This window comes from Lissotriton vulgaris, chromosome 3_1, assembly GCF_964263255.1.
Source record: "Lissotriton vulgaris chromosome 3_1, aLisVul1.2, whole genome shotgun sequence".
NCBI lineage: Eukaryota > Metazoa > Chordata > Amphibia > Caudata > Salamandridae > Lissotriton > Lissotriton vulgaris.
This window is the reverse complement of record NC_141689.1, coordinates 1,740,666,444-1,740,682,844: the sequence shown is the minus strand read 5'-3', so window position 1 is coordinate 1,740,682,844 and position 16,401 is coordinate 1,740,666,444. Positions and strand designations below refer to the sequence as shown.

General features: G+C 41.7%; 1 long non-coding RNA gene across 1 annotated transcript in view; it reads left to right on the top strand.

Moving 5' to 3' along the window:
- LOC147728384 (uncharacterized) overlaps positions 1-15,130 on the top strand; it is a 39,907-nt gene extending 24,777 nt beyond the window's left edge. The window contains exon 3 of the long non-coding RNA XR_015309373.1: positions 14,464-15,130. This is a non-coding gene — a long non-coding RNA (uncharacterized LOC147728384). The remainder of the gene's footprint in view (positions 1-14,463) is intronic.
- Positions 15,131-16,401: the final 1,271 nt, after the last annotated feature.

The following is a 16,401-nucleotide window of genomic DNA, read 5'->3' as shown; positions in this document are numbered from 1 at the left end:
GCAGAGGATGCCAAAAGCTATGTTTGCTCCCTAAAGTTATGTTTTATCCCGATAATGATAACACCTTCCATTAGTAAAAAAAGAGCTGCAAGGCTTTTGGGCCAGACTAGGCCTTGGAATTTTTGAGTAGTTCATGCTGTTCTGAGTTCGTCATTGCATTATTCTACCTCAAGTCAGAGCACATCACGTTTGTGCATGTCCCCACTGCTTTAATGGGGGGACCATGATGTTTGGTCATTTAATGTCAGCTGTAGATGATGGATACCCGAACAGTGTCATGTATGTGTATGTTTGCATTGTGCTAAGGGGATTACCAGGTAATTGTTAATGCATCTCTCTGATGGATGTTGCATGCGGTGTTTCTGAGTCCCCAGATAGATTATGCAGTCTGTGTGTTCTCCTTTGTACTGCTGGTCACCGGTGTATTCAACTGTGTAGCCTTGGACAGTGTCATGCATGTGCATGGAACTTGCATGATTGATCAAGGTAACTATTAGCGGCAATACTACGTGTCTCTCGGACCTCTTTCAAGTGCTCGCCTTACTTATTGCCCAGCACCCCTCCCCCCCCACCCCCAGGGGCGGCAACCTGTGGGATAGCCCCGGGCGCCACAAGCTCTAGCTACGCCTCTGAGTTCATAATGCAACAATCAGACAATTCGTAATGCCAAAATAATGCAATTTGTAATGCAACAATCAGGCAGTTCGTAATGCCAAAATAATGCAATTCGTAATGCAACTATCAGGCAGTTCGTAATGCCAAAATAATGCAATTCGTAATGCAACAATCAGGCAGTTTGTCATGCAAAAATAATGCAATTAGTAATGCAACAATCAGGCAGTTCGTAATGCCAAAATAATGTAATCTGGCACCAATCGTGGTGTCTGTACGGTCTCTATGCCACTCTTACTGACTTGCGGTCAGCTACTGCCAAAATATGCCCTCAACACTGTTATGATGGAAAACAAAGTGCATCTCCACACTCCGGCCCTGGTACTGCCACTCCTCGGCAAGTATGACTGGGTGAGAGTATTCTGCTTAATTCAGAAACTCTGTCCATCACCACCCCCTGTTGTTTAAATATTTTGTCCACCATAAGCGTGGAAGGGTATACTCAGACGTGAGTCCCTAGCTCATTGCACCATCAGGATTCAAGCAAGCCGGGCCGAAGACGGCTGAAATGCCAGAAACCGGTCCCCGGTAGCTTGTTTCCTTCCCAGTGAAAGAATTGGCTTGGTAGTTTGGTTTGCCCTGTTCCCATGATACACTGGGCCAGGGACAGACTAATTTGCATATAGCCAGGTTCTGAGCTGGGATGGTGCAGTGAGCTAAAAAACGGTGTTGGATTAAGCCCTGATCTCTTGACTGGGTGAGAGTATTCTGCTTAATTCAGAAACTCTGTCCATCACCACCCCCTGTTGTTTAATTAAAATATGCCCTTAACACTGTTATGATGGAAAACAAAGTGCATCTCCACACTCCGGCCCTGGTACTGCCACTCCTCGGCAAGTACGAGCCGCGATACGGACTTCAGCCGAAGCTCGCACCGCAAAGATGGGAAAGGGCAGGAGCGTTTCTCTTGCAGCACACAACCCACCCCAGGCGGCGACACACGCATGCTTGCTGAGTGTTACCTGGGGGTACGATCTCACTCTCCTCCCCTCCACTCACGGATTGGGCCTCCGATGCGACTTAGTTGATCTTGGGCAGTGGAACTTGGACCCCCGAAGGTGATGGTTCGAGGTCTCTCTTTGGCAAAAGCAGGCTTGGGCCGTGGCGGTGAATTCCCGCAGCTTCTCTGGGGATGCCAGTCCGGACCGATGGCAATGATGATTGCAGCACTTCTGGTCACGATGTTGATCGAAGCAGAGAAAAAGACTGCTCTGGGACACACAGTCACTGGGCAATTTCTCACGAAGGTCTTAGGCTGCCACGAGGCACACACCACAGCGTCGCTGATACTCACTTGAGCTCCGGGTGCACACAATCACAGGGCAATCCTCACGAAGGTCTCAGGCTGCACGAAGCACGTGCACACAGCGTTGCTGAGACTCACTTGGACTCTGGGTGTACACGATCACAGGACAATCCTCACAAAGGTCTCAGGTTGCAACAGGGCACACGCACACAGCGTCGCTGAGACTCTCTTGGACTGCGGGTGCACACGATCACAGGACAATCCTCACAAAGGTCTCAGGCTGCACGAAGCACACACACAGCACAGTGTCGCTGAGACTCACTTGGACTCCGGGTGTACACAATCACAGGGCAGTTCTTACGAAGGTCTCAGGCTGCAAAAAGCACACGCACACAGCATCGCTGAGACTCCCTTGGACTCTGGGTGCACATGATCACATGACAATCCTCATGAAGGTCTCAGGCTGCACAAAGCACACGCACACAGCATTGCTGAGACTCACTTGGACTACGGGTGCACACGATCACAGGACAATCCTCCCGGAAGTCTCAGGCTGCATGAAGCACACGCACACAGCAGCGCTGAGACTCATTTGGAATCCGTGTGTACACGATCACAGGACAATCACATGAAGGTCTCAGGCTGCAACAGGGCACACGCACACAGCCTTGCTGATACTCCCTTGGACTCCGGTTGTACACTATTGCGGGGCAGTTCTTACAAAGGTCTCAGGCTGCAAAAAGCACACGCACACAGCATAGTCCCTTAGCCTCTCCTTGGTTTATTCAGCAAACTGCAGGCCATCCCCAGAACACACAGCAAGGGTCAGTTCTTCTCTTCAGTCTCTTCAGCTGTTCTTCCTTGGCAGAGGTTCCTCTTGACCACAAAGTAGTTTTCAATCCTTTTCAATCTTGATCAGTCCAACGTTCAGGGGTTTCACCTCTCATAGTTATACCCCTAGATGTCTTTGAAGTCTTTGTGTTCAGGGGGCAGTGACCCCTCTCCAAATAAGTTCTGGGTGTCTCCCTGCCAGTGACACCTTCTTCCTTTGATTAGTAGAGGTCTGGATCCTCAATCACTCAGCAGGAGAAGGAGCAATTGTTTTATGGCAGCCGCCCAGGCCTTTTCACCTCCAGGGGCTACTCCTCCACCCTATACTCCAGATGCAGGTCAGCCTATTGCTGTCTCACCTCCTCCCCTGGGTCAAGACATTTCCCAGATCCTATCACATTCAAATCTAGACAGTCAATCCACAACCAGGCAGAGAAACACAGAATTGTTAGAACAAAGAAACCAGCCACTTCTAAAAGCATGGTTTCTAAACACACAATTCTAAAACCACCTTCACCAAAAGATGTGTTATTAAATTGTGAGATTACATGCACACTAAACTTCACCTCTCCATATTAAGCCTATGGGAAGATAGGCTGGAAACACATTACCCATCTTTCCCTATTCTGTCATATGGGAAAGATGGCCTTGCAACAGTGAAAAACGAAATGGAGAGTATTTCACTGTTAGGACATGGTACACACCTCAGCACATGTCCTACCTTTCACAGACACTGCATCATGCCCAGGCGGGTACCTTGGGTCTACCATAGGGGTGTCTGATGTGCATGGAAAGGGAAGGGTAAGGCCTGGTAAGTGGGTGCACTTGTCAGGACAACAAGGCAGTTTAACAAACTGCACACAGGCACTGCAGTGGCAGGACTGAGTTCTCTCTTTAGAGCTACTTGTGTGGGTGGCACAACTTAGTGCTGCAGGCCCATGAGTAGCATTTGCATTACCAGCCCTGGCACAAATAGTGCACTTTACTAGGGACTTTACTGGTAAGGCAAATATACCAATCATGGACAACCAATTACCATTACACTTTACACAGGGATCACTTGCACTTTAACACTGATCAGCAGTGGCAAAGTGCCCAAAGCATTTAAGTTGGCAACACCATGTCAGAAAAAAGGTCTAAGGGAAGACAAAAAGTTTAGCGAACTTTAGCCCAAAAAGGCCAAGTCCAACAAGCACTTACTCCGAAATTTGGAGATTGGTTTAAAAAGAACACAGATTACAAATAAATTGATGACAAAGAAACAACAGTACAAAGCAAAAAAGTTGAAAAACAAAAAATCAATAAACAGTATAGTGACATGAGCAACAAAGCTAAAAACAAAGTGTTTCAGAAAGGAGATTGGGTCATCATTAAAAAACCGTTCAGAGTTTAGAAGGGTGAGTCTACATTCACTTCACAGTTTCTTGTTAAAGAGGTCTCCAGAGGTGCTGTTTATCTCGGAGAGAAAGGATGGTGGAATAAAAGTGATATTGTTAAATTAAAACCTGGAAAGGAGAAAATGCTCATGAAAAATTATGTTCTAATTGATGACATATTGGAAGTTAGTATTGATAGAGCGTGCAGGTCACTCGTCTATAAATTTACCATACTCACCTGGGCCCATAATCAATTACTCATAATTTAATCAGGTAACCTTCACTCTACTACCAGTCTATTTCACTTACTAGGTTCTATACCATTGACTTACCAATACTTGTCGCTGGTACCTGTAAACCTATTGGATCAGGGTGTTACATTGAAGATAGATAGAGAAAATAACGTTTGCACTCATGTAATAATCATAGACTCAGGAAGTTTTAAAATCTTTATCTAAGTTTCTTAAATGGTCATGATCCAAAGATTAAACACCAAAAGACTCTCAATCATGAACATCAATACTAGAATATAACTATGCAGAAGATGTATTAAACAGATTTCAACCATTTAGCAAAATAGGGAGGGAAAGAAATGGAATACAATATGCAATCAAAATTGATTTTGAGCTTTTATCAAAGGGAGGGTAAGACAAGGGAACATAATAAGCAATAGAAACTTTAACGGTAGGAAGGGTAAAGAGAAAGGGAACAAACAATGACAAACCCACACAAATTTATATTTACCTAGAATGGTGTGAAGACCATCCCTGCATACAGGTCAGTTTAAGGACAGAACCACGAAAGTTGCAGTTGCCAGTAGGCTAGCAGGTGCAGATCAGAATCAGGACAGGTAAAGCCAAATTGGTCAGGACAGGACCACCAAAGGTTAAGACCGGCACCCACAGTTCAGTTGCAACGCCTGTGCTACTCCCTCTCTGCAGTAACAGCCAGAATCCCGATTGGGTTATCGATTTCACCGACAAAGTGCTTCGCCAGCACTTCAGCTTCCCTGAACCACAATTGGGTTATCGAATCTTCTGTCATAGTGCTCCGCAGCCCTCTGCTCTTGGTCACCTATTGAGTGCGTTGGGTCAGTGACAGGTCAGCTATTCGGACAAGTCGGACAAATTAACTAGCTAAGCCTACCCTAGTTATACTATTTTTCAGGTCAATGTACCACCCCTCAATGTTGCAAGTGTAAGGATTCCCAAATGTGATTGGACAAAGAATGAGGAGAGGTCATCACACCATACCAAAATGTAACTTTTACCAATGCATATTATAATAGTGTTCCCGCCCATCAAATTTTATTTTCTCATGACATCTTTATTCCACCGACAATGAATGTTCTATTAGTGAATACATTGTATTAACATTCTATATTAGAGCTTCCTCTGATAGAGGTAAAGGGTCAGCTTCCCAGGCGCATCTTGGATGAGACTATTCCTGGCAACCATTCAATGCCATCTCTGAAGCGTCCCTTGATTCCCTTTTGCGCATGTCCAAAATGGATGCAGTGGGATCTCGTCAGGCCCAAATGAGTTATATGTAAGAAATAGAAAAGAAACAGTTTACGAACACATAATAAATGAATGTACTGTATACCACTTATCTCTACTCTATTCCCATTACTTTATATTTAACTATTGCGTTAAGTTTAAGCAGAACAAACAGCTTAGCAAAAGCAGCAGTGCAAGCTTCATGCATGCGGTTACACAGAGCAGCCATTTTAATTCTAGTGCGCAGAAGCGAAAGTTTCCCTCCAAGCGAAAGATACGTCATGTCACGTGAGTATGACAGACGCATGCGCAGTAAGAAATCTCGCGTAGCAGCAGCCATTTTAGTGCAAGCAGATTATCGTTAGTAGAAACACATATGCAAGCTTCTTCTAGATACCCAATGTTTATGTGAAATGCGATATTAAAAGAACAAACATGTTGATTAGTATATTAACGTTATGTCGAGAGGACTGATTACAACCAAGTCGCGTTACGTGCGAATCCTTGCTCCATCAGTATGATGGATAGTGAAGATGCTATTTCTACTGACTGTAGTTTTGATACAAGTAATGTAAGCTTTGACGGCCCTGCCAATGATACTTTTGTAAATGAAAATACTAACAATTCTCTTGACGATATAAATGAGACTATAGATACCCATACAACTGTGCAGGACAATACTAAGACTAACTGTACAAATGATGTTATAAACTGTCATCCCGTTTCCAATGAACAGAGGGCAACTGTAAATCAACATGTAAAACAGAATTCATTTGGTAGAACTGTCAGGATACCAAAGCATTTTGAGAATTTCGTACTATATTGATTCTTCTGTTTTCTTCAGAAAAAAGGGAGATGTTATAAACATGCTTTATTTTATTTCTTTCATTTCCTTTGTAGGTCTTCTCTTCCCATTTGCATCCTTCTTCTACTAGCCTATCATTGATGCTAGATTGTGTTATGTCATTATAGAACCTTCGTGCATTATTTAAGTGATGTCATTGGAATGGTGTAGCATTCTACCTTACTAGGTGTTTCCCTGCTGACCTTTATCACCCACAGTTCGTGGGTTTGTTTATTGACATTTCTTTCAAATAAATGTACTTTTTCCTCTACTTAATCGACTTCTGTCTTAACAGCAGTGTATGTCCAACTAGCCATAGCATCAACATTCACACATTAAAGAGCGCCTGTCAGAGAAGCATTACTACATAATCATCCCCCTTTTAAATAAAAAAAAAAACAACTATTGCATGTAAAAATCTTTAAACTTAGCAGGGCAACCCACATTGCAAGCCTGCTTGCTAGTAGGTCTGCCCAGAACCGACTTCGCATTTTCTCTTTCCACATTTACATTTGATGCCGTGAGGACAACACGCTGAACTTTTTCCACACCCCCAACTTCCTGCAGAGAATTCGGCTCTGAAGCGCTATCAGTTGTATACATCCACCATGAACCAGCAAGATTAGTGGACACACCTGTCTTAGCCAACATTCCAACCTGCGTTTGCATGATCTTAACAAAAATTCTCTTGCTTCACTACTTTGTGTAAACAATTAAAACTGCACCTTTATGCACTATGACTATTTTTACAGGGGACGGTAACTTTGATTCGCCCTTGCAGACCCTGTGTGTTTCCTTAATGAGTACCCAGTCATTAATTTTAAAAACAAGTTCTTTCACCCCTTTCTTTCTATTAAATAATTATTTGGAACGTCTTTGAGACTCTTGCAATGACTGAGAAATCCAACTACGCACTACAGTGTCACTCTCAGTGGCAGTCAAATGTCTCAACAAGTCAGGACACAAGTTAGATCTTGGCTCATGTTTTCTTATTAATCTGAACGGAGACACCCTTATGCTACCATGGGTGTAACCAAATATGCCTACAATGTTTGTCTTAGAAAGTCTTCCATCCACCTCTACACCACTAGCTATAGTAGACTGTATACCTTCCTTCAAAACCAGTTGACTCTCTACACCAAACCATTCCAAGTGGGAGAGTAAAATGCTACCTGCATGTGAGTGATAGGATTGAGAATAAGGAATTTCTTCATCAAGGTAGAGGTAAAATTTGTACCATTGTCAGTAACCAAAAAGTAAGGCACACTCTCTGACTGAAATACTTTCCTCACACATGACGTAGAAGAACTGGCAAACTTGAAATATACCCATTTAGAGAAGTAATCCACCAGGACTAAAAGAAACTGTTTTTCAGCGGGTAGCATGTCAAAAGGGCCTGCTTAGTCTAAAGGAACCTTTGTGATGAAACCCACTCCCCTTTTCAACACAGATTCAAGTGCCTCCAACCATTTAGTCTTTGAATATAACGCTTTGTTGTCTAACCTGTCTTCCAGCCAAACCACAACGCTCTCCACATCTTCCTTACTCTCCAAACCCATATCACACGACAGGCGTACCCTCGATAAACAGTTTGCCCTACAATTTTTACCACCAGGAACTTTTTTCATGATGAAAGAAAATTCTTGCAGGCGTGCCAACAGCCTAACTAGTCTAGACGATGCCTTACCAGTGCCACTCCCATCCAACATATAAAACAGAGGTTTTTTGGTCGGTAAAAATCTCAAATCTGGACCCCCCACAAAAACGTTCTGAAGTTCTCCACTGGCCAACTACAACCAACAGCTTCCCAATCAATGGTGAAGTAGTTGACTTCTGGCTGTTTGAGGCAACGAGAAGCAAAAGCCACTGTCAGTTCTTTGCCCCAACCCACTTCAAAATCACTGCTCTTAAACCCATCTGACTGGCATCCACTGTTAGAAAACATTTACTAGTAGAGTTAAAAGGTGCAAGTGCTGGGGCATATGTAATCATTCTCTGATAAGAACTCTTCTTCACACACATTGTCCCACATAAACTTGGCACCTTTCTTGAGCAGAAACCTCAAGGGCTGAACCACAAAGATATATCCTTCAATAAACCTCAGTAATATTCACTTAGGGCCATATGTATCAAGCCTTTTTCCCGTTTGCGAATTGGAAAAAGCCTTTTTGGATGTATCATCCCAAAAGGCCATCTCAAAATGGAGAATTGCAAAATTTGTGTTTCTCTATTTTGCGAATGCAATTCAGGAATTGCAAATTGCGATTCCTTAAATGCAATTTTGGAAGCACCAGACATTTGCTATTTGGCCATAAGAAATTGCAAATTACCAGCCAACTTCAAGTTTGCGATTTTCTTTAAAAAAGCACTTTTTTGATTTTTTAAAAGTGCCATATATCGCAATAAAAGCCCTTAGGGCATGTATGTGGGCAAAATGTGCACACAAGCATATTTCAGGTGTGCAACAGGGTATCCTTTTGGCACCCTTGCAACCTTGAAATTGCATTCTCAATTTGCGATTCTCTAATTGGTAATCACAAATTGAGAATGCCTTCCCATTCATTCCTATGTGCCTCATAGCCCATAGGAATGAATGGGAAGGTATTCCTTAATTGCGAATCTCAATTTGCAATTCGCAAATAAGGAAATGTAGGATTCGCAAAATTTTTTGCAAATCCTACATACATTGCATTTTGCAATTCTCTAATTTCGATTCGCTAAAAATCGCAATTTGAGAATTGCAAAACTCTTTTTTGATACATATGGCTCTAAGTCCTAGAAAAGAACGAAGTCAAACTTTATACATAGTTGGGGAAGCCTCTACAATGGCTTGCACCAGGGAAAATGTAGGTTTGATGCCCTCAGTAGTGATACAGTGTCCCAAATAGTCCAGCTCCCGAACAAGAAAGTTACACTAAGCCCTAATTGTGACACCCACTCTTTTGAAAAGTCATAACACCCTGTCAAGAATGGCGCCATGTTCATACACAGAGTTGGCAAAAATTATTACATCACCACGGAAAGCCTAGATACCAGCTGCCTCACCTGGCTTAGCATCCATGAATCTCTGAATCACACTGGCAGCTGAGGGCAGACCACAAGGAAGATGTAGAAATGTAAACACACCAAACGGCGTAACAAAAGTGGTTAGCTCTTGAGACCCTTCTGTGAGGGGAATCGGGTGACCCGCTGAACGCATTTCCATAAGCGTGAAGAATTTAGCTTCCCCAACACTCGCTATCATTTCTTTAATCTTGACAATCTACCACTATGTTTTCATTTAGTGTGCTAAGATCCACTCACAACCTGAGCTCTTTGGACTTTTTCCGTATAACAACAATGGGACTGACGCATTCCACTGACTCTATAGAAGCAATAACTTTCCTAGGAACTAACTTTTGCAATAACTTTTTAAGAGCATCCCTCACACTCAGCAAAACAGGCCTCACTTTATGAACAACAGGAAAAGCACTACCCCTGAGCTTGATTTTGTGTTCAAAGTTCCTAATGGAACCTATCTCATCCTTGAATACCTCAGGAAACTTTGAGACAAAATCAGGACCATGCAGCTCAATACCATTGATGCAACCTTCTTCACCACCAACAGTAGGATGAGTAACCATTAGAGACTGAAAGGCACAAACCACAGAATCCTAACTTTACTGCTACTAAACTGAGATAAAATCCTAAACTTACTACTTTTGGTATTCATAGAAGGCATTCAGTAGTAGTAAAGTTAGGACTCCTACTAAATGCCTTTTGTGAATACCGAAAGTCGTAAAGTTAGGATTTTGTCTTAGTTTAGTAGTAGTAAAGTTAGGAGTCCTGAATATACTACTACTAAATGCCTTCAGTGAGTACCAAAGGTAGTAAGTTTAGGATTTTATCTCAGATTAGTTCTGTGAATCGGCCCCATTGTTTGCACATCAATGTTTGCTGAAAATGATATCTCTGTATCTATCCACTCCTTCTTGTATCGTTAATTGTATGAGTTTGATATTATTTACATCTGCTAATGTTATTCTCACTTGTGGATTTCATTGTTTGCATTTGTAACCGTATGCAATAAGCAATTCAAATCAATTTTTTGAGAAAAACTTTATTAACCTTACCGAGAGTCTGTGAATATTTAGCTGACTGAATAGTTAAATAATATTATCATTTTTTTTTCTCAGTGGTTACCCTGAAACATCTTCTTTTAAAAAAAGGGTTAACGGAGTAGGGTGATCGCATGTAGTAGGTGTGCCCTCTATTCATGATAACAACAAAAAATGTATCCTGTTATATGACTAAAAACCTGATCAATATGAGGCGCACGCCATATTTTCACAAGTGGTGATGGTATAACTCAATTGTGTAACATCAGACCTATATTAATAGGTACTGTCAATGTGAAGGTGGCATATAATGTACAAAACTGATATGGTGATATATCTTATATGCAAATTACAGCCTTGAAAAAGCCCGCGGAGGGCGAAACGCGCGTCGGCTGTGACAGTGTGACAAGAAAGAAATAAAAAGAAAATTGAATACCAACGAACATTGAATACCAACGAACATTGTGCATAGAAATTTGTGGACAGAAAGAATATTGAAAATATTGGATTGTCGTGGCTGGATGCCCATTGGATAAAAGTGACTGAAAGGGATGTGCACTGGTATTTGTTTACAAATTGTTTATGATACTCTGCCTTGCCTTGAGTGGGTAGGTTATCATTGATTGGTGCTACTAGGTGGATGAGCACTCTACCGGACTTGCACTCCTACAAAGTGATCAGATTAAACTGTATAAACTCAGAACAAGGGAATATGTGTCTATGATGTGCTAATCGTCTTAAGCAAATCCGCCATCTGTTCTTTGTTGTCAGAGGAACAAATGGAATTCATGAGATAGGTAAACCTTTAAGTCATAGAAAAAGAGAGAGTGTTATAGAAATAATAGGTGATGTTTTTGGAGCACTGATACCAGCAGTGGGAATATCTTTCAATGCAAATCGAATTTGAAGATTGTCAACGATAGTAGATCGCTTGTCAACAGATACAGCTGGTGGATTTCTAATGGTAAACACTAAAATGATTGCTTTGAGAACTATGGTAATGAAAAATTGTCTTGCACTTGATATAATATTAGCAAAATCAGGAGGAGTTTGTCGAATTTTGAAGGTACAGCACTGCTGTACATACATTCCAGATAAAAGTCAAAACATTGAAAAGTATATTACAAATATTACGGATTTGCATAGAAAAATTTAACCACTGGAGGTTGATGGTATCCTTGAACGACTTGGTAAAAGATTAACAGCTATTAAACATTGGTTTCAAGAAATATGTAGTTCAGTTAAAAATAAAAAAATTAATTCCAGTAACAGTAAAAGTATTTTAATAATAAGGTTATGTTGCATATATAGAAAAAGAAGGAATTTTAGAAAGTCATTAAAGTAAATGATTCACAAACGACGAGGAAGAGAAGGAGCAGTGAAAGAATTTGGAGGAAATCTTGGGACCCTAGTGATCGAGAGGCTCACAAGTCTGCACTGCGGGAATACAAACGAAGAGTGGTTACAGAGAAGCAGGAGTACTTCTCCAATCTCACCAGCTCTCTCTCCTCTTCTAGGGAGCTCTTTAAAATCGCCGACACCTTATGCTCCCTACAAATCCCAGACCCCGTAGTTAGTTCGCAAGAGCTTTGCAATAATATTTCTGACTTCTTTCATAAAAAAATTCTTGATATACATGTCTCTTTAGAAGCTCAGTGTCATGCTCTGGATCAAAGCATCCCGCCTGTCATATCCAGTCTCGACTCTTTAGGCAAAGATCCTTCCCGCCTACTCATGGAATTTCCATCTTTATCCCTGGAAGGATTTAACCTGTTACTTGACAGTACCAAATCTGCCTCCCCCCAGGATCCTCTTCCACTGAAAAAACTGAAATAATGTAGAAATAGCCTTCTTCCTCCCATGCTTGAGGTTATGAACAAAGCTATCACTCAGGGTTCTTTTCCTCCTGTATGGAAGAAGGCGATTGTTAAACCTCTTCTTAAGAAGCCGTCCCTCGATCCGGCCCTTTTGAAAAACTTTAGACCGATTTCCCTCCTTCCCGCTCCCGCTAAGATGCTCGAGGCGCATCTGAACCTTCATTTGTCCTCCTTCCTTGATTCATCTGAATACCTTGATAACACGCAACATGGTTTCAGAAAACATCACAGCACTCAGTCCGCTCTCACTTGTGTGGTCAATAACATCCGACGCAAAGTGGACGCTGGCCAAACTACGGTTTTGGTTCTGTTAGACCTCACGGACGCGTTCGACACCCTGTCCCCCGCCATTCTTACATCTCGGCTTAGGGATGCTGGTGTTATGGGACCGGCCTTGAGCCTCCTCAATTCCTTTTTTTTGGATAGGGAGCAGAGAGTGATGCTTGGGAACCACCTCTCCCCTGCTAAGTCACTGCAGTGTGGGGTGCCACAAGGGTCGGCCTTAAGCTCCGGCCCTATTCAACATCTATGTGGCTCCCCTGGCAAGACTAGTTAGATCACAGGGGATGGAGGTGGTATCCTACGCAGATGACACCCAGATCATGGTGTCACTGGCTCACTCCTCTGTCAGGACATCTGCCGCCAGTTTCAGGGTATGCATGCAGTATGTGGCAGACTGGATGACTATAAATTCCCTCAAACTGAACAGCGAAAAGACTGAGGTGCTGATCTTTGGGAAAAACCAAGATGTTTGGTCGAGTGAGTGGTGGCCACTTTCTCTTGGCATCTGCCCCACTCCCTCTCAATCTGCCAGAAACCTTGGTGTAATATTTGACACCTCACTTTCTCTGTCCCTACAAGTCAACAGGACCGTGGCCACCTGCTGGGGTGTGATCAGGATACTTAACAGAATCCGCTGATATCTTTCCCCCCAGGCTCGCAAACAGGTTGCAGTCGCCCTGGTGGGCTCAAGGTTAGATTATTGTAACTCTCTGTATATGGAAGCCAACAAAAGCCTTTTACACCGACTGCAGATTGTGCAGAATGCTGCAGCGCGCTTTGTCCTGGCCCTCCTGAAATCCTCTTCCGCTACTGTGGCCAGGAAAGACCTTCATTGGCTTCCTGTCCAGCACAGAATTTCCTTTAAAATTCTGTGTCTGGCCTACAGAGCATTGACAGAAGGTCCCTCAAGTGCCATGGGTTCTCTTCTTTCGCGCTATGTTCCTACAAGAGACCTTCGCTCTGCGGAACTCTGTCAACTTGTTGTGCCCCGTTTTAAACTTGCTAGATGGGGAGCCAGAGCCTTCTCCGTGGTTGCCCCTCAGCTTTGGAATTCCATCCCTATTGAAATAAAAACTCTTCCCTCAATAGAGTCATTTAAAAAGCCTCTTAAAACTTTCTTCTTCAAGAGGGTTTACCTATGAGATAATGCTGCAGAGAGGGGTCTTAACCTCCACATTTGATTTAGGCGCCTTGACGCCCATTGGGCTAAGTTTGCGCAATATAAGAACCGCTTCATTCATTCATTCATTCATTCATTCATTCATTCATTCATTCATTCATTCAAAGAGAAAAAGGTGATTTAGAAATGGAAGAGTTTCAAGAGAAAGTCTTTAAAGAGACAAGAGAAAAGGATACTAAAGTGTAAAAATACTAACCAGAAGAATTTGGAACATGTTCTGGGAAAATTAAAAATGTGCAAATTTTTGGGTGATAAGAAATGCACCTACACAAATATACGTGGGAAATTAATCTTGCTTGTGTTGCAATTATAATTAACTAATTATGTAATTTCGTCATGTTAAAACTAATAAGCAGCTTCAAGATAATGGAATCCGGCATAAACGTGCTTTTGTTTATGTGTCTTTGTGTAAACACACGAAGATAAAGTAAGTATATTGCGTTTAAATGTAGGGATTTGCTAGGTAAATACTAATTGGGAAAACCTTAGTAAGGGGGGAGGTAAACAGAAGGGTTAAACAATTTAAATTAATGTTCATTTGTGTTTGTTTCTATGATAGTTCCCGTTTCTGAATCGTGAGGCCTAAGAGAAAATGGAGTCACTCGATTATTGTGGTCACAAAAGTACTGCGCATGTGCGAGAATTGAATGTGAGCAGCTTGAGCCCGGACGGACTGAGGTTCAAGGTCGATTTGGACTGGAAGTGCAGATGTCTGCCAAGTGATGAGCACAGTGGTACAGAACGTGGGAAACTTGTGGAACGTTGCGAGTAGAGAACCGGACTAGGCTGGACATTGAATAAAACAATAGACCCATTAGAAAAATTGCGGACGGAAGGAAACTTGAGTTTCGATGACGAGATGATGCTCATCCACCCCAAAATTGTCCACTCAGAACTCACATTTATGTTAAAAGATATACTTTTATTTAGATAGAGCTAGTGAAAAAGGTATAAAAAGTGCTGATTTTACGGAAGGGGATCGCTTCCTTCCATTTCCTCCTGAAATGCTGCAGGATTGCCGATTTTCCTGAGATGTAAGAAACCTGCCTAACTCTGTTTTTTTTTACAGGGAAATGCACTTTATCTGTGAGTTTAGCTAGGGATGTTAGGAGAATAGGTGAATGGTTTGGGAACTATCAGTCTTTTGTTAATATCTGATCTATTCAAAATAATGAAAATATCTATTCTTGAGATTTTTTTAAATAAATGATTTAACTGTCCTGAAACTGAATCCTTATATTTTAAATGTTGAGTTTTTCTGAAATAAAATAAATAAAGTGAATAGTTTTAGACATGCTGAATTTGCTATTAATAAAAATTAGATAAATAGAGAATGAAGCTGGTCTTAAGTTTTTCTACGCCTAATTTTTACAAGTAGATCCATTGATCTCAATGGTGGTGTGTCTAATAAAATGCCGTATTTTATGAAACCATGGTAAATATATCTAAAACTGCAGGTGTAAATAGTATAAATACATAACTTAGTTTTTAGACACTCCACTATGATACAGCAGCTTTTCCTTTGAATTTCACCGATCCATGAAGTAAATAGTAAGTGTTTTTAGAGTGATTCGCAGTGATATGGCCCCACTGTTTGAGAGTATGTTAGAAATTTTACTTCAGGGAGAGGTGACATGTCTTTAGAAATTATTTCTTGAGGAGCACTGCATCAGTAATTATACTTGGTAGCAGAGCAATGGTTGCTATAGAATTAGCTAGGATTATGTATAAAGTATTTCATAAGAGTTTTGATGTGCAGAATTATGACTAACATCTGTTAAATTCGTATTACATTATATGTAGTCTTGAAAAGGCTTCAGAGTGTGGCGTGAAGCTAATTACTCTGTCTGCAGGCAGAGGAAGTGTGGCAAGTGAAGTCGCACAGTGCATTAGTCTGTTTTAAAAGGGTAGTATTGTCGTATACTACGGTGGTATTTGCACATATCACAAGTGGTGTCATCACACATCACAAGTTTAGGGACCTTAGGTGCGAAAGGATAAATGCATAGTGAGGGCAGTCTATGAAATCTTAGCCTTCAAGTACAGGGATAATTGTGTATTCTGTCTTAAAACTTACTTCTGGGAGAGTAGTAGGACTTAACCCGAACTTGAAAGAAGGGTAAAGGAGTTGTGCCTACTTTACTAACGATAGAGAAATTCTGTGGTGGGCTAGAGGTAAGCGCTGCCTAATAGAAATACAGAATTATTGTGTGTATGAATAGGGATGTCCGTATGAACGTGTGTAAATGAAGTAGCAATATGCGTTCTTGTGAAACTCTGGGATTAACTCTAAGGAGGTGAAAAAGATCTCTGTATGTGCTTTCCTAGAGAAACGGGTTCGTTGTTGCCTGATAGAAGGGTAAGGTAGAGGGTTGTGCTACCTTATCGACGAGTCTAAAATCCTGTGGAGATAAGCGTTGTCTAATCCAATTGTGGGATACTTGAGCGAATGAAAATCTATCACTTTGTTTTAGCGAAACAGATTAGTGGAAATTGT